The following is a 13,897-nucleotide window of genomic DNA, read 5'->3' on the forward strand; positions in this document are numbered from 1 at the left end:
TGAGTTAAGCCAGCTTCAAAAAGCCTGCTTAAAATATCTTATTGGCTCCTCCTTAACCTCACCTACCTCCAAAAATTTGCTTCAACTTGAAAAACAGGCTGCCTTCTACACTTACAGCAAATTCTACCATCATCACATACAACATTTTTGGCACCACAGCCAAAAAGGAGACAGAGAAGAACTCAGACAAGAAAGGCTAAGATAATAATGAGTCCTAGGGGAAAAAAAAAAAAAATCTAGGTAGAATTTACTGATTTTACATTTAATATTGACCTTAATGGCTTGGAAGACAAAAAAAACCCCTCTGCACTCTTTACTGTATCCATCCTGTAAAATTCACAATTTGTGAGGATTAAACATATTGACCACCCAGCGTGAGGTGCTGAAAGGGAAGAAAGTGTTGCCTTGAACTTCTCTGAGCAGCTAGTGCCCAGCTATACCTTCAGAGAATTTAGGATATGCACATGCACTTGTTAAGACACAGTACTGTATTGTCTAAGCTGAATAATATCTCTCAACAGCTCCAAGTACTACTTTAAGCAGAAAGAGGGTGCAAAATTCCCCTATGTACTGGGAGCCTGTTATACAGTTGGCATAAAAAAAGAAAAATCAATGTACAATTGAGACAGTGGGAATCAGTTATGCAGCAATTAAATGCACAATGCAGGAGGACTATAAAATACCAGCTTCCTTTAGCAAATATGGTTGCTTGCCACCAAGTACCTCAGAGAAGAAAAAAAAAAAAATCTTATCACATATCTCAAATTCAGCAAGGCTTGTCTGGAAGAATGCTTGGAAAGGCTGCAGCACGTGCATTGTTTTGTAAGAAACAGTATTTCTGACTCAAGTCCTCCTCTTTAGTCAGCACCAACCAACGCACTAGTACACCACTGGAGATGGTGGAAAAGACCAGGCACGGGTACACGGATCAAGCAAGGCAACACAGATCAACTCACAAGAGGTAACCAGGACTATTTTCTCAGCCATGTTGCCAGAGGTCACAAGCATATTAGTGCCAACTGTTAACATTTAGTGGCTCAAATGCTTCAATTCCTTCCAACTTCAGCATTCAGGCCCTTTCAAAAGTCTTGCAAGTACAATACACTTCTCTTTTCCCACCTCCCTGTATTGCCTCACACTTTATGCAGGGCAGCCTGTTTTTAGTTAAAAAAAAAAAACCAAACAAAAACCAAAACAAACAAAAAGCAACACCCAAGTTGTTCTGAAGAATCTAGTGCTTCCTGTGAACCATTTAAAACAAAAAACAGAGGCACTGACAGATTTCAACTTATTCTGCAACAGGCCTATTTTCAGGTGACATACCTCTCAAACAGGAGATTTGCTGTAGCAAGTTGTTTTTCAGATGAGCATTTCATATTGATGAGTTCATCCCAGACTCTCTCGCTCCCAGGCATAAAACTGCCACTCTACCAACACAGAGGCAAGTGCCTGCCCCAGAAGTAAGTTATATATGAATAGCTCTGATGCCCATTACAAATAGCTTCTTGGGACTCTTACAACAGATTTGCTGAACTAAAGACTGCTTTCTGTCATGAACTGCAGAGCCCTTCCTGTTGGAAAGGCAAAAAGAGGAGAGGATTTCAGCAAGTGAGATGGTAGACCAGCTATACTGCCAATTTCCTTGAACAGCCTCAGTAAGGACATTGGCAACACCCATTCCCCCAGGCATGCCTTCACTTTCATCCGAAGGATCCATCCTTGTAAAGGAGAAGTACCTCAATCTATACATCCCACATGAACCCAGCTTGCCTCACTGCAACTCATATTTAAGGAGCATATGGTCAGAGCCTGATCCTCTACTACAGTCAGAGGGGAAATAGCACCCACAGGTAGTGCTGGGTTCCAACCTGCCACTCCAAGGTTAGGCAAGAGATCTGATCACCAGCTAGTTTGACCCAAGCACTCCCCAAGATGCTAAGCTCTACCCGTAAACACAACTGGCTGTCCAGGTAACAGGGCCAGAGGGGAATCGGCCAGGGAGCACAAGGCTATAGGGGGGAATCTTCTTCCCAGTCTCACACATAGCAAGTTGTTTGTCACATCAAAAGTCAAACAGCCTTTTTGCGATCTGTTAGTTGATGACTAAGCTATGCTAATTAAAAACACTAGCTTTGCAATAAGGGATAAATACAGATGAAGAATTAAAATCAAGAAGTGTCTGTTCCACAGAATGTTGGGGGGAAGTGGGAAGAAGCAATCGTCACAGCTTAAATGGAACAATATACTGCCTCCAGGATATGGTAGCCACTGAAAACCCATCTTCCTTCCTCTCTACCAGAGATTAAACCAGAGAGTCACAAGGGTTAAGCTGGTCTTCAAGTTACCTTAAAATAAACACTGAAAAAACCCACTAAAACCCAACCCACTCTCACATAGAATCCAAACCTTCAGTTCATACATATAGAAACAGGCAGAAGTCGTCCCCTCTGGCCTCCTATCAGAGGAGCAGAAAGAAAATATCTGGGGAGAAAAACACATCAGTTTTGAATATTCTGTACTGTCTCCTTAGCTTTTAATACCAACCGTGCTGTGTGCCCCTGGAGTTTCATGCTACAGTACACCACTTGAAAAGGAAATACTAACCTGGATCAAAATATACACAAATGAGAAACCCCAATATGTACGAAGGGATACAGGTGAACGCTGGCCAACCCCAGAGCAGACACCACTGTTACAAGCACTTGGGTTTTAGGCTTTCCACATTACAAATGGTTCAAGCAGACAAGGGGGGAACAGACAAGAAAGCGCAAGTTAGAGAGCTTTCAAGGCCTTATGGGAAGCTTTGCACAGGAGCTGTTCAGAAATGCTTCTGCCATCCTCCTCCTGTTCTCACTTCACAGGATAAAAATAATGGGGGAGACGAAACCTGTGTTCTGCACTGCAACTTGTCTGCGGTCTCTCTCACCCCCCCCTCCCCCATTTCCAGATAATTGTTTTGAATCATGGAAGATGAGAAGGATGTTGAAAAATGATAGAATATGAGTAACTAAGTACAGGGCACTCATTCACAGGAAATGCCCTGCGTATGCCAATCGAGAGTAAAGAAAAGACAAAACCAACAACGCCTTCCAGTCTTTATTTTCAGGTCATAAAAGCAATCACCACCCTGAAAATGAGCATTTCCTGGGATTTAACAACTGTTGGGTTAATAGTGCTAGGCAAAGGCAGTTATGCCTAGCCCATAATTTTACCCACATAAAATGTGTCACACTGCATCTGTTAGTGATGTCTCTTCAGGATATTGTCAACATAATCAACCTCAAAAAACAAATGCTGTTTGGAAGTGCTGATAAACCCCTTCCCGCAGCTAATGCTTCCACATAGGTTCACATCAATGAGCCACACTGGACTACCTTTGTTAACACACACTCCCCACATGTGCACGGTCACTAGCAAAGAACACTTGAAATCAGTCGCCTCAGATGAGCATCTTCTCTGATGGAGCCTTTCTCACTCTACCCCAATACCTTTTTGCACACTTTTTGGAGCTCAGCTTATCTAGATATTATGTCCACATCACTAAAAATTGTGCAGTTTGCAAAGAGATCAGATTTTTATATCATCACTGTAGGCCTTTTCCAATTCTGCATTAGGAAAAAACTCTCCATCAAAATGAAACACTACGAGAGCATTGCACTGATATGCAGATGCTAGCTGTGCAGACGCACTCAGTCAATCTCTGTCTTCTAGGAAAGATCTTTAACTTGTCTAAATCCCTCCTACCCCTCTATTCTGTACTGATACTAAAGAGGTTCTCAAATGACCCTGCAAAAAGAACAGCCCCTAGTGAAAGACAGCAAACTCCCTTACAAATTCACCAGAAGGCCAGCTCAGCCAGACTCAGGACAGATTATCCATGGAGGATTGCCACCATCTATCCTCAGAGAACCCACTATCACAAACCAAACGGCTGTACTAGGAGACCTGCTTTTAGAAACACAAGGATGAGCTTCTCATCAGCTTCATACTGCCAAGGAAAGTCTAAAGAGGCTAAGTCAGTACACTTCCCCCTTCCTTCTTGATGCGCAAGACTTTTTAACAGCTTTGTCTCATGTGATCATTTCACATCATACCTAACCAGTATCTTCACCACCACCCCTGCTCTTTCCCCACAGCCACAAATAAGATTTAGTGAAGAGACATGGTTTTAATGAACTATTTTTTTTGTGTTATATGACATGCAAAGTCATATTTCACTATATACCTAGGCTTCAAGCTCCTCTCTCTACTGTTGTGCAGTTTGTCTTTAGACTGGGAGCAGATCATTGGCATAAACCAAAACAATATATAGGTTGCATACACATTCATCCTAGAAAACTTACAGAGCTCTTTGGACTAGTGATTAGAAGTTAGTCTCTTTAAGACTATTTAAAAGTATTTGAGAATCAAATGCTTTTTGCTCTGTCCAAGGAAGAAGGAAAGAAGAGACAGAAGGAAAAATACCTTCTAAGTTTCAGCTACGTGCCGACTTACATTCTTTCAGTTACATGTCCCAACATGTAACAAAAGATGCCACTGTATTCAAGTTCAATGTGTCTTGCATAAACAAAAAATTACTTTTTATTTAATGACAGAAAAAAACCACACACACACATCCACCGAGACATCTATTTAACTGAAGTGTACAAGTACACTCAGCAACACCCAAAAAATCTCAGAAGATTTAAATGAGCACTCCTAATGAGACCCCCTCAAAACTCAAGCCTTTGCACTCAAGGTAGCAGTTGCAGGAAACAAGGACAACAGGCCAGCACAGCAAGAAGAGCGGTAGCAAAGGAGCTTAATGCCTTATCACTATTAGAGGGATCTGAGGGGAAGAGGAGGTAGTCAGAGGAATTATCCCTATTCTGATTAGCATTGGAACAAAGGCTCACATTAGTTCGTCAACACTAGGACTCCCCTAGAGCACTGGATAATAACCTTGTTGAAAGCATTAGAGGGATTTCCTCTCCCTGCCCCCAGTCTACATCTCTTCTCTAAAGGGGGATAAAAGGGTGAGGTGCAAAAAAGCAGCTTTATGTTTAGTTCTCTGAAAGACATATCCAGGTAGTTTCCTACCATTAAAACATAAAATATACAAGGAAGATCCTTCTATGATAGATTTTCAAAGGTAACATTTGGAAGCAGGCATGGAAAAAATTCAAAACAAAACAAAAACTATTTTCTGTTCAAGAGAAAAGGTCAGATAGTACAGGTGGTTTATTGTGCATGCTTAACTCCAGACAGCAGGAGTTCAACAGTTTCTACAGCAAAACCAGGGAGTAGTAAGGGAGTGAAGAACACAAGGAAAAAAACAGCTTATGGTATCTGAACACCACAAAAACCAGGTTAACAGAGGTGTCAGGAAAAAGGCTAAAGGCATGACTACAAAGGAGTCAGACCCTAAGAACATTTCAGAACACTAGCTTTCGAAACAGGAAGTAATACTAACAGTAAGTGGCTGTCTCGCTGCAGGAGAACATGGAAGGCAGCACATTCTGACTTTAGTCTACAGAAAAGTCATGGCGTTTGCACAAAATGCAGGTTTAAAAACCAATGAGTCAGGAAAAATAAAGTAACGGCATTAGCTTTCATCTTACCTGGTGATGACACAAGCTGGCATACAAATGTTGTCAAGTTAGTATGACTAAAGTGATGATTCAGTGATGACAGGTTGATTCACACACCTAGGAATACACAAAAAAGTAAGTATGAGCTGTGAGTACATAGGGGATAAGAATGGCACTCTGTCACATAAAAGAGCCAAAAGGCTGAGGGGTAGAAGCAGCTCCATTATGTTTTTAGGACACAGGCACACAGCTATGCTTCAGGTACAGACATTACCCACAAAATTCACATCTGGGTTTGAGATATACTGCACAAGTTACCCAAAAACAAAGAATATTCAAAACTACCCTCACACATTCCATTAAAAAAATCTCAAGTGTAAGAAGAGAACAGATCACAGATTAAAGCATAGCAGAGTGTTACTGAAAACATTTTTCAGCAGCACTCAAGCTTTGTTAATTTTTTTTTCAATGGGACAGAAACTTCTGAGAAGTTACCTGAAATACACAGATTAGAACTGCATCAAGTCCAGCCATCAGATACACACATACACTCCCACAAATAAAAATCTAGCAATCACAAATATTGCATACTTCCCAAACAAGCATAGGAGAAAGGAAATTTATTTCTATGGTGCCAAAAAACCATGGGTATGTTTTATTGTCTTTTAACCCCACACACACCCTTTTTATTCAGCATTAATACTAAAAATTCCAGGACTTAAAAAGTTGGTTATTAATAAGGTAACCTTCTCCACTTCGGAAAGCACAGCAACCAACTGAGAACTGGGCATACTGGTAATCTAAAAGTGAAAGTAAAAGCTATGCAGCTGAAAGGAATTTTTGTCTAGCCTGCTTAAAGATCTCCTTTGTTGTTAAACATTTCATTGTCACATTTAAATGTCAGCTTTTTGAGTCTCAGAATCATGCAAGCCCTGCAAGACAGCAAACCAGAAACAGACTTGAGATGGAGGTTGTCACAGCTGATGAAATTAAAAACAAACCTAGCAAACTCCTCTTCATGTCTCTCATTCAACTTAAATAATCATACGCTTACCAAAAGACACAACCCCTGGTCATACAACCCTGCTCCTCATACCCACGAAGCGGTTTTTAATGGATCTCTGTTAGCAGGCTTGTATGGTTTTATAGTCTGCTCACAAAGCCGGGCAAAGCCTGAGATGAGTCTCCAGCATATTTTTGTTGCACATCACAAAACCAGTTTGCAGCGTTTCAGGATCACACAGCTCTCTGCAATAATGCTTTAGTTTTATAAAGATGTACTACTACATTTTCCTAAGGGGAAAACAGGAGCCTCCCTCTCCTGAAGCAAGCAGCGTGCCCTTTTTGGGCTTTCAAAAGGAGTGAGGGGCCCTTGGAGAGGAGCCGAGTTTAACGCTTTCAGGATGATCCCACATATGGCCACTGGGTCGCCAGTGGCATATGCAGCAGCAGATGGAGAAATGAAGCTTTTATACCCTCTGAGCAATGCTCTGCAATTTTGACACTTCTGTTGAAGAGCAGAGATGTCAATCACCCTTCCAGGCTGGTGTTTCAGCACAGAAGGCATCCTCCTCGGGCTGTGAACCAACACCAAAAGATAACCTACACAGGCTATTTTGGGGGCAGTTTCTGTCTTAGCTTTCAAGTATAATGAATCCCCACACAGCAGAGAATGATACATTACTGCTAAGTCTTCTTCACTGCACATCAGTTTTCTTTTGCCTTTTGGCTCATTAGAGAACAACACATACCCAGTATGCATCTTCACCTTCCCCCCGCCCATCATTTAAAGGAGTTTTAATTAACATTAGAGCACCTTACTAGGTCTAACAAATAAAATGCCTTGTGAGAGTGATTGGCACAAATGAGCTCCAATACCCAAAGGAGATTCTGGCACATCCCACAATGTAATTATATTAGTGTGGGCTGCTTCAATATCTACTTCTTGAAGACTTTCCAGAAGTTATTTACCAAGAAGAAAAAAAAAAAAAAAACCAAAACCACCAAACCATCTTAAATAGGCCAGAGATATTCAAGCATTTCACTAACCTATATATTTAGAACTACACATACAAACTATAGCTCATTTCAAAGCAAGCTGCCTTTAACAGCTACTGTTGAAAATCAAGTTGCAAGTTTAGCTACTGAAAGATTTATCTTTTTATATAGTGTAAGAACATCGCTCTCGAGCTCACAGAAATTGGGGGTTTGGGGTTGGGAGGGTGTTGTTGGGTTTGGTTTCTTTTTTTTGTTCTGGTTTTGTTTTGTTTTTTAAACAAGACTGACATATCAACAGGATTTCCTTCTCAAAACTTATGCTCCCTTCAGAGTCCTGCCGAAAGAGATCCAATACTCCAACATAACTTCTTATCTATCTTCATTCTCAAACAAGATGCAAATTTGGTTTTAATCAGAGATACTTTCAATTCCCACTCATTTTATTACAAAACCCCATTAAGCCAATGCAGGGAAAAACCAGGAACAGCAGCAAACCACAACAACATTTAATTACAAACCAGGAGGAAAATGAGTTGAGGGAAAACGTAAACAGTTTCAAAGTTTTCAAAATGGTTCTGGAGCTTTTAAAGTGTAAGCTAAGGAAGCTATGGACAGAGACACAGAGTACTGAAACTGGTTCACTCTAAGCCTGAGGTTAAAATGGTGCACATTTCAGCCTAGCAAAGTTCAAGCATCTACAAGGAAGTCATTCCTATGGCAAGTGAGTTTACACTGCTGGACTGAAAGCCATTCTAGTCCATAGCATAAATACAGCGCAGTGTTTCATTCTCCACATAAAAGTGCTTCCAGAAGCCAGTTTCCCTTTACCCTGCTCTACCAGCTCCAAAAGCTGTACTTTACCCTTGCCTACAAGGTTACTGCTGCAGAGGTGATGACCAACCCATTCCACTTAACACTCACTTATACCAGGAAGCAAATTTACTGCTGGGTGGGCTGGTTGCCAGGATAGCAGTTCCCCTCCGGGAACCACCAGAGCAACCAACACAAGACACATCAACCCTCTGCGCTGTGGAGAGGTTCTCAGTGTACGCTCCCCTTTCGAAGCCTGCCCACCGTTCAACACCCAGGCAGAGAAAGCCAGAAGCTGGGGGAAGGGGACAACTGAAGCAGTGGGAAAAAGGTAGTGGTTTTATACCTCTAACTTCTGGTCCTGCAGCTCTTTTGACAGCGTGACATTCCTCAATAAACTGTCTTGAATTATCACACACAAATATCATCAGTTTAAAATAAAGAAATAAGCAAGCAAACAACAGGCTAGGCTTCCACTGGTTTCTTATTAGCATCACTAGGCTCTGAAAATACTCTGTTCGCAGACTGCATCACAAAGTAAGCTGTGCGAGAACACTAAGCCTCCTGTGAGAGAGCACTAGCTGCCACTATGCAGTAACAAAACAAACAGCATACGAATGGTGGGTGAAAACATTTCTTGCTACATACAAGACCTCGCTTCCTGAAATTTATAGGAAGCATTTCCACTGGTTAAACTTAAAATCAATTTTTGCAGCTGCTCAAACAAGCCTGCTAGCAGAGTCAAGGAAAACACTGTCTGCGTAACTACAGAACAGCAAAGCCAGATGAATTACACAGAAGGACTTGCAAGAACAGAGAGTGCTTCATCAGTCATCTACCTGTCCCTAAAGACTACTCTCTGTGCTGGGGCTTAAATCGTTACATCTGAAGTAATTCCATTTGTACCCAGAATAGCTTCATAACAGAGATTAAACACGTATGATGGCATTTCTGAAGACATGACACTTGTCATGACAACTAGATAAACATACAGACTACTGTATTTCTGGCAAGAGAAATCTACTGTAACCAATACCACATTATGAGCAAACATCATTGCTACGTATGGGTTAAGTTTTCCCTTTTCCTGTTCTAGGAAACGCCTTCGACTTCGTCTTTCTATTTACATACTCCTAAAGCAGAATTCAATCCCTGCCTCTTCTCCCCCTCTACGCCCCAGTCTTTCAGGCAAGCAGGGCCCAGCCCTGCCAGCAGAAGATCGCCTATCTCCCAGCTAAGCCTGATCAGCTGGGATCAGCTGGTTATAGCAGCCGACAAGTGGCTCAGAAGACAGGGGAGCTGCGGGGAGTCCTTGTACCAGGCAGAGTGCACAACAGGACGCAGACTGGGAAACACTGGAGCAAGGCTTCCAAGCTACTGACCTTTCATGCAGGTATCAGCAGGCAAAGGGCTTCTCCGGGAGGATCTCAGGTTAGCAAGAAGAGATGCAACTTTCAAAGAGGCAAAAAAAGACAGCAGTGGCCTAACACACTCTGGGTGCAACGTCAAACCTTCCTGGACTGACAGAGGCCAGCGGCTTACACCTGTTTTCTCATGAAAGCAGAACAGGCAAGGGACATATTTGGGCAGTATAGCAGTAGACGGCTGTGGTGTGAGCAAGTACACTGATAAAAAGCAGAAGTGATGCAACAGGAACAGCCGCAGACACAGAAACCCAAGTCTGCAGCTAAGAGGTTGCACAGCTGAGGAGCTGAGGTTGAGGCCACTGCAGATTGCTCTTACCGAGAGCTAAAACAGTTCTCCAGACAGGAATAAAACAGCCGAAAACAACCACGATCACAGGACACAACTAATCCCATCAAGATCACTACACTACAGGCAGCAAACACATTTAGTGACTTCAGTAACCATTGCTCGCTGACTCCCCAAGCAGCTCATGAGCTCAAGCAGCCATTTCAGTCCACCTTCACATGCCGCACTAAATATAAACTCTGCTGATAACTGTCTGGAAACTGTTTCAGCAGAGACGCCCTGCACTGAACAACTCAAGGACACTGGGCCCTCCTCAAAGACCACAGCTGGTCAATTTGCATGACAAGCAGAGAGAAGGTGACAGAACCAAAGTCTCTGCTACAGTAACACTGTGGTTGGGAAATTTCAGCCTCCAGATCAGTACTTTCCCAGACCCGGACTTCACTGAAGCATCTGTGTATTAAAAAACTCCTTTGAAGTCTGAACCCCTTTAAAGTAGAACTTGTCTAAGAGGAGGTTATGGCTCCCTTGTCACGTGCTACTCTGCTCTGCAATGAGGTGCAACACCATAAAGCGATAACGATCATCTTCGATTTTAAAAGCTAGTTAGATTAGGTTGCAGGTCTTTCAGGCACATTTCCTCCACCCCAGTGGCCCCTTAAAGAAACATACCTTCCTACTTTCGGACAGTACTCTCTTCTCTAGTGGTCCATAAAACACTCATTTATATAACAGGACGAGCCAATTTAAGAGGGGCAATGAAACTCCAAACAAGAAAAAAAAAAAAGTTATTTTCTTCTCCAAGTTTTGCTTACAGAATCACCACCAGAAACAACGTGCAAGTCATAAAAAGACAGAAGCGTGATCTCTAAAACTGCCAGTGCCACAACTGGCCACCAGATTACAATACAATACTGGAAAGAATTATTCTCTCTGCATAGAAATATACCCCCCAAAAATAAGCGTGGCACAAAAAGAAGAAAAGGAGGCAGACTTGCAAAGAGATTTATGACAGACACCTGAAGAGGAGGCAGCGGTGAATGAAATCAACGATAAACTGCAGACAAAAGCACTGATCCTTAGAGCACTGGCATTTAATATGCAAATTCTCTCTGCTTAGGCGTTTTGCCTCCCTTTGATGTATACGGACAAGTTCTAACTAGAGATGCAGACTGGGGAGAGTCCCCTTTCCCCATTATCTCAAGTATTTTTTTTCTAGGCAACAGTTAAGTGCTCTGAAAATAACTATACCACTTCTGCTTCTGCTCAGACGGGAAAAGAAAAAAACAAACACCACGAAAAAAAGAGAAGTATAAAAATTGTTATTATTAAAGGAGAAAGGCAATGTCTTCCTAGCTCTGACGCAGGATGCAAGTGGCAAGCTGGTGCCTGATATCTATAGCGCAGCCTAGGAGAAGAGAAAGACAAGCTGAACAACAAACAGAGGACAGCAAAGATACTCTGGAAGAGATCCAGATGTCTTGAGCTTAGTCCTACCGCATGAAAAATTAAAGAGGTTAAAACCTCCTCTTAAAAACTTTTCTTTCCGTTGTTCTGACCGCGACTCTCCTGAACAAGCTGCATTGCTCCAGAAACCTCAGGAATTACAGTGACAATAGACTCCTGCCAAGAGAAGCACCATTACATAATAGCATTTATGGGAACACGCGCAAAAAGCCACTAGGAAGCGCAACCAGACAAGCGCAGAATCCTCTCTGCCCATCAGCTCAGTTTAGCTCTCGACCATTCCGAAGACAACTTCAGGATATTAATTTATATGTTTACTTCCTCTCACCTCCTTCCACCCACCAAAATCTGTGTTACTGTAACTACACTGAGACCAAGCCCATTCCCAACAATAACGTAACCCCCTCGAGAATAAGCCCACTTGAAACTACTGTATTTGCATTAATCTGTTTAAAAGAACACTATGAAAATGAAAAGATGCGTCGCTGATTCCACTAAGGAAATATATTAGAAATAAGAACTCTTTATTGTGGTATTTTTTCATCTTTTCCTCAATTTTAGGGATACTTAAAACAGCTATTGCTTTTCAGTTCTCAAAAGCCCAGCATGGCTATTTTTGAGCTCCAGGTCCTCCAGGGGATTTACGATAGATTTGTTACGCACACATACAGGTTCAGCCTAAGCCCTGCACACGTGTGAAGGCAGCTGCGAGGGAAGCTCTGACCTCCAGGCGCTGTTAAGGCACCGTAAATAAGAAAGCAGAGATGAAGCCCTCGTGAACGCAAAGTTTCTCATTAAATCATCATCAGCGGTGCCTTCACGAACGCCTTCCTCTCAGACACCACTTTTCCTCTGTGCCTCCCCACGCACCCACAAGCTCTGCTAAAGGAAGAACAGACGGGAGCAACGAACACCCCTCGGCTGTTACCCTCGGGGGGCTTAAACCCCAGAGGCTCACCCCACACCAAGAGGCTCCGCAAGCCTAAACGCACGCTTTGCAGATCGCAGACCTGGGAGAAAATCCATCTCTCCCGTCGCTGCCGGCCACGCAACCGCTGTGACACGAGGGAGACGCGGGGACCGCAGGTGACGTTATGTAACGGACCCGGCTGGAAAGCCCAGCGCCGGCCTCCCGGGCGGGGAAGGGGCTCCCCCCCTCCCCGCAGCCCCAGAGAAAGCCAACGCCGTCCCTTGGCCGGGCGGGCCGGGCCAGCGGCCGGGCGGCTCTCTCCCTCTCTCCCCGCCGGGGCCGCTCCGCCCCGCGCCCGGGGAAGCGCCGCCGAAACCTTCCGCCTCGGCCGGCGCCTGCCCCCGCCGAAACACCCGCTCCCGTCCAGGTAGGCGGCACGCTACTCCGCACAGCCGGGCGGCGGCAGGCCCGGCTCCCGGCCCCGCGCCCCGCCGGAGCCAGGCCGCTGCCCCCGCCCCGCGCGCCGGCCGGCCCCTCAGCGGCGCAACCCCCGGAGTGGGCTGCGCGCCCACCCCCGCGGCGGCTCACCGGGCGGCTCGGCGGGCGGGTCGCGGGGCGAGGGCCGGGCGCCGGTTCCGGGCGGGCGGGCGGGCGGGCGAGTGCGGTGCGGGGCGGCGGTGCCGCAGCGGTGGGGGCTGAAGGTCGGCGGCCGCGCGCCCCGGCCGCCCCGGCGTCTCGCCCGCCCAACGCCCCGGCCGCCGCCCGCCAGGCCCCGCCCCGCCGGCTGGGGCACGCGGGGCGGGGCGGGGCGGGCCTTAAAGGGGCCGCGCCGCGCCGCCGCCGACGGCGGCGCGGCCGGTAGGGGGCGCCGCGGTGCGCCGCCGCCGTCGCGCCCGCCCGCCCGCCCGCCGCGAGCGGCTGTAGCGGCGGCACGGGGAGGAAGGGGAAGAAGGGGAAAGGGAAGGGCCCCGCTAACCGGCAGCTGCCGATTCCGACTTACGAGCCGCAGCAAACTAGTGGGAGCCCCGCCGCGACCGGCAGGCGCGGTTGCTGGAGGCCTGGGGGAACGCTGCAAACCCCCTCCCCTTCCCTCCCCGCGGCGCGGCGTGCCGTGCCGTGCCGTGCCGCTGCACGGACACGTGGCGCTCGGTCTCGGCCCAGCACCTGGGAGCAACGGCGGCGAACGGAGCTGGAGCCTTCTCCCGCCTTCTGCTGCTCTTCTCCCGCAGCAGGAGCGGCTCCCCAGCAGCAGGGGAGAACGCTGCTGCGAAATCCAAGCTGTTTCCTTGCGTTTTCAACCCTTTATTCCCAGGTCGAGGGGTTCATCTCACAGCGAGATGCCCATTGCCTTTGCTGCGGCCGTGAATCCTACCAGAACTTGGGCAGGGGAGAGGCTCAGCCACGGGCAAGTCGCTGTGAATGTACCACA

At 45.7% G+C, this 13,897-nt stretch overlaps 1 protein-coding gene across 3 annotated transcripts in view; it reads right to left on the minus strand.

Moving 5' to 3' along the window:
- Window positions 1-13,075, minus strand: part of SUSD6 (sushi domain containing 6) — an 89,852-nt gene extending 76,777 nt beyond the window's left edge. Inside the window, exons 1-2 of one of the 3 annotated variants that reach the window (XM_052782346.1) lie at window positions 13,057-13,075; window positions 5,601-5,687 (exon numbers count right to left, since the gene is read on the minus strand). The gene's annotated coding sequence lies outside the window, so the exon portion shown is untranslated. Of the gene's footprint in view, window positions 1-5,600; window positions 5,688-9,760; window positions 11,348-13,056 lie in introns of those variants that run through there. The other 2 variants (XM_052782348.1, XM_052782345.1) reach the window with 2 other exon arrangements.
- Between the last annotated feature and the right edge of the window lie 822 nt (window positions 13,076-13,897).

Source organism: Harpia harpyja, chromosome 3, assembly GCF_026419915.1.
Source record: "Harpia harpyja isolate bHarHar1 chromosome 3, bHarHar1 primary haplotype, whole genome shotgun sequence".
Taxonomy (NCBI): Eukaryota; Metazoa; Chordata; class Aves; order Accipitriformes; family Accipitridae; genus Harpia; species Harpia harpyja.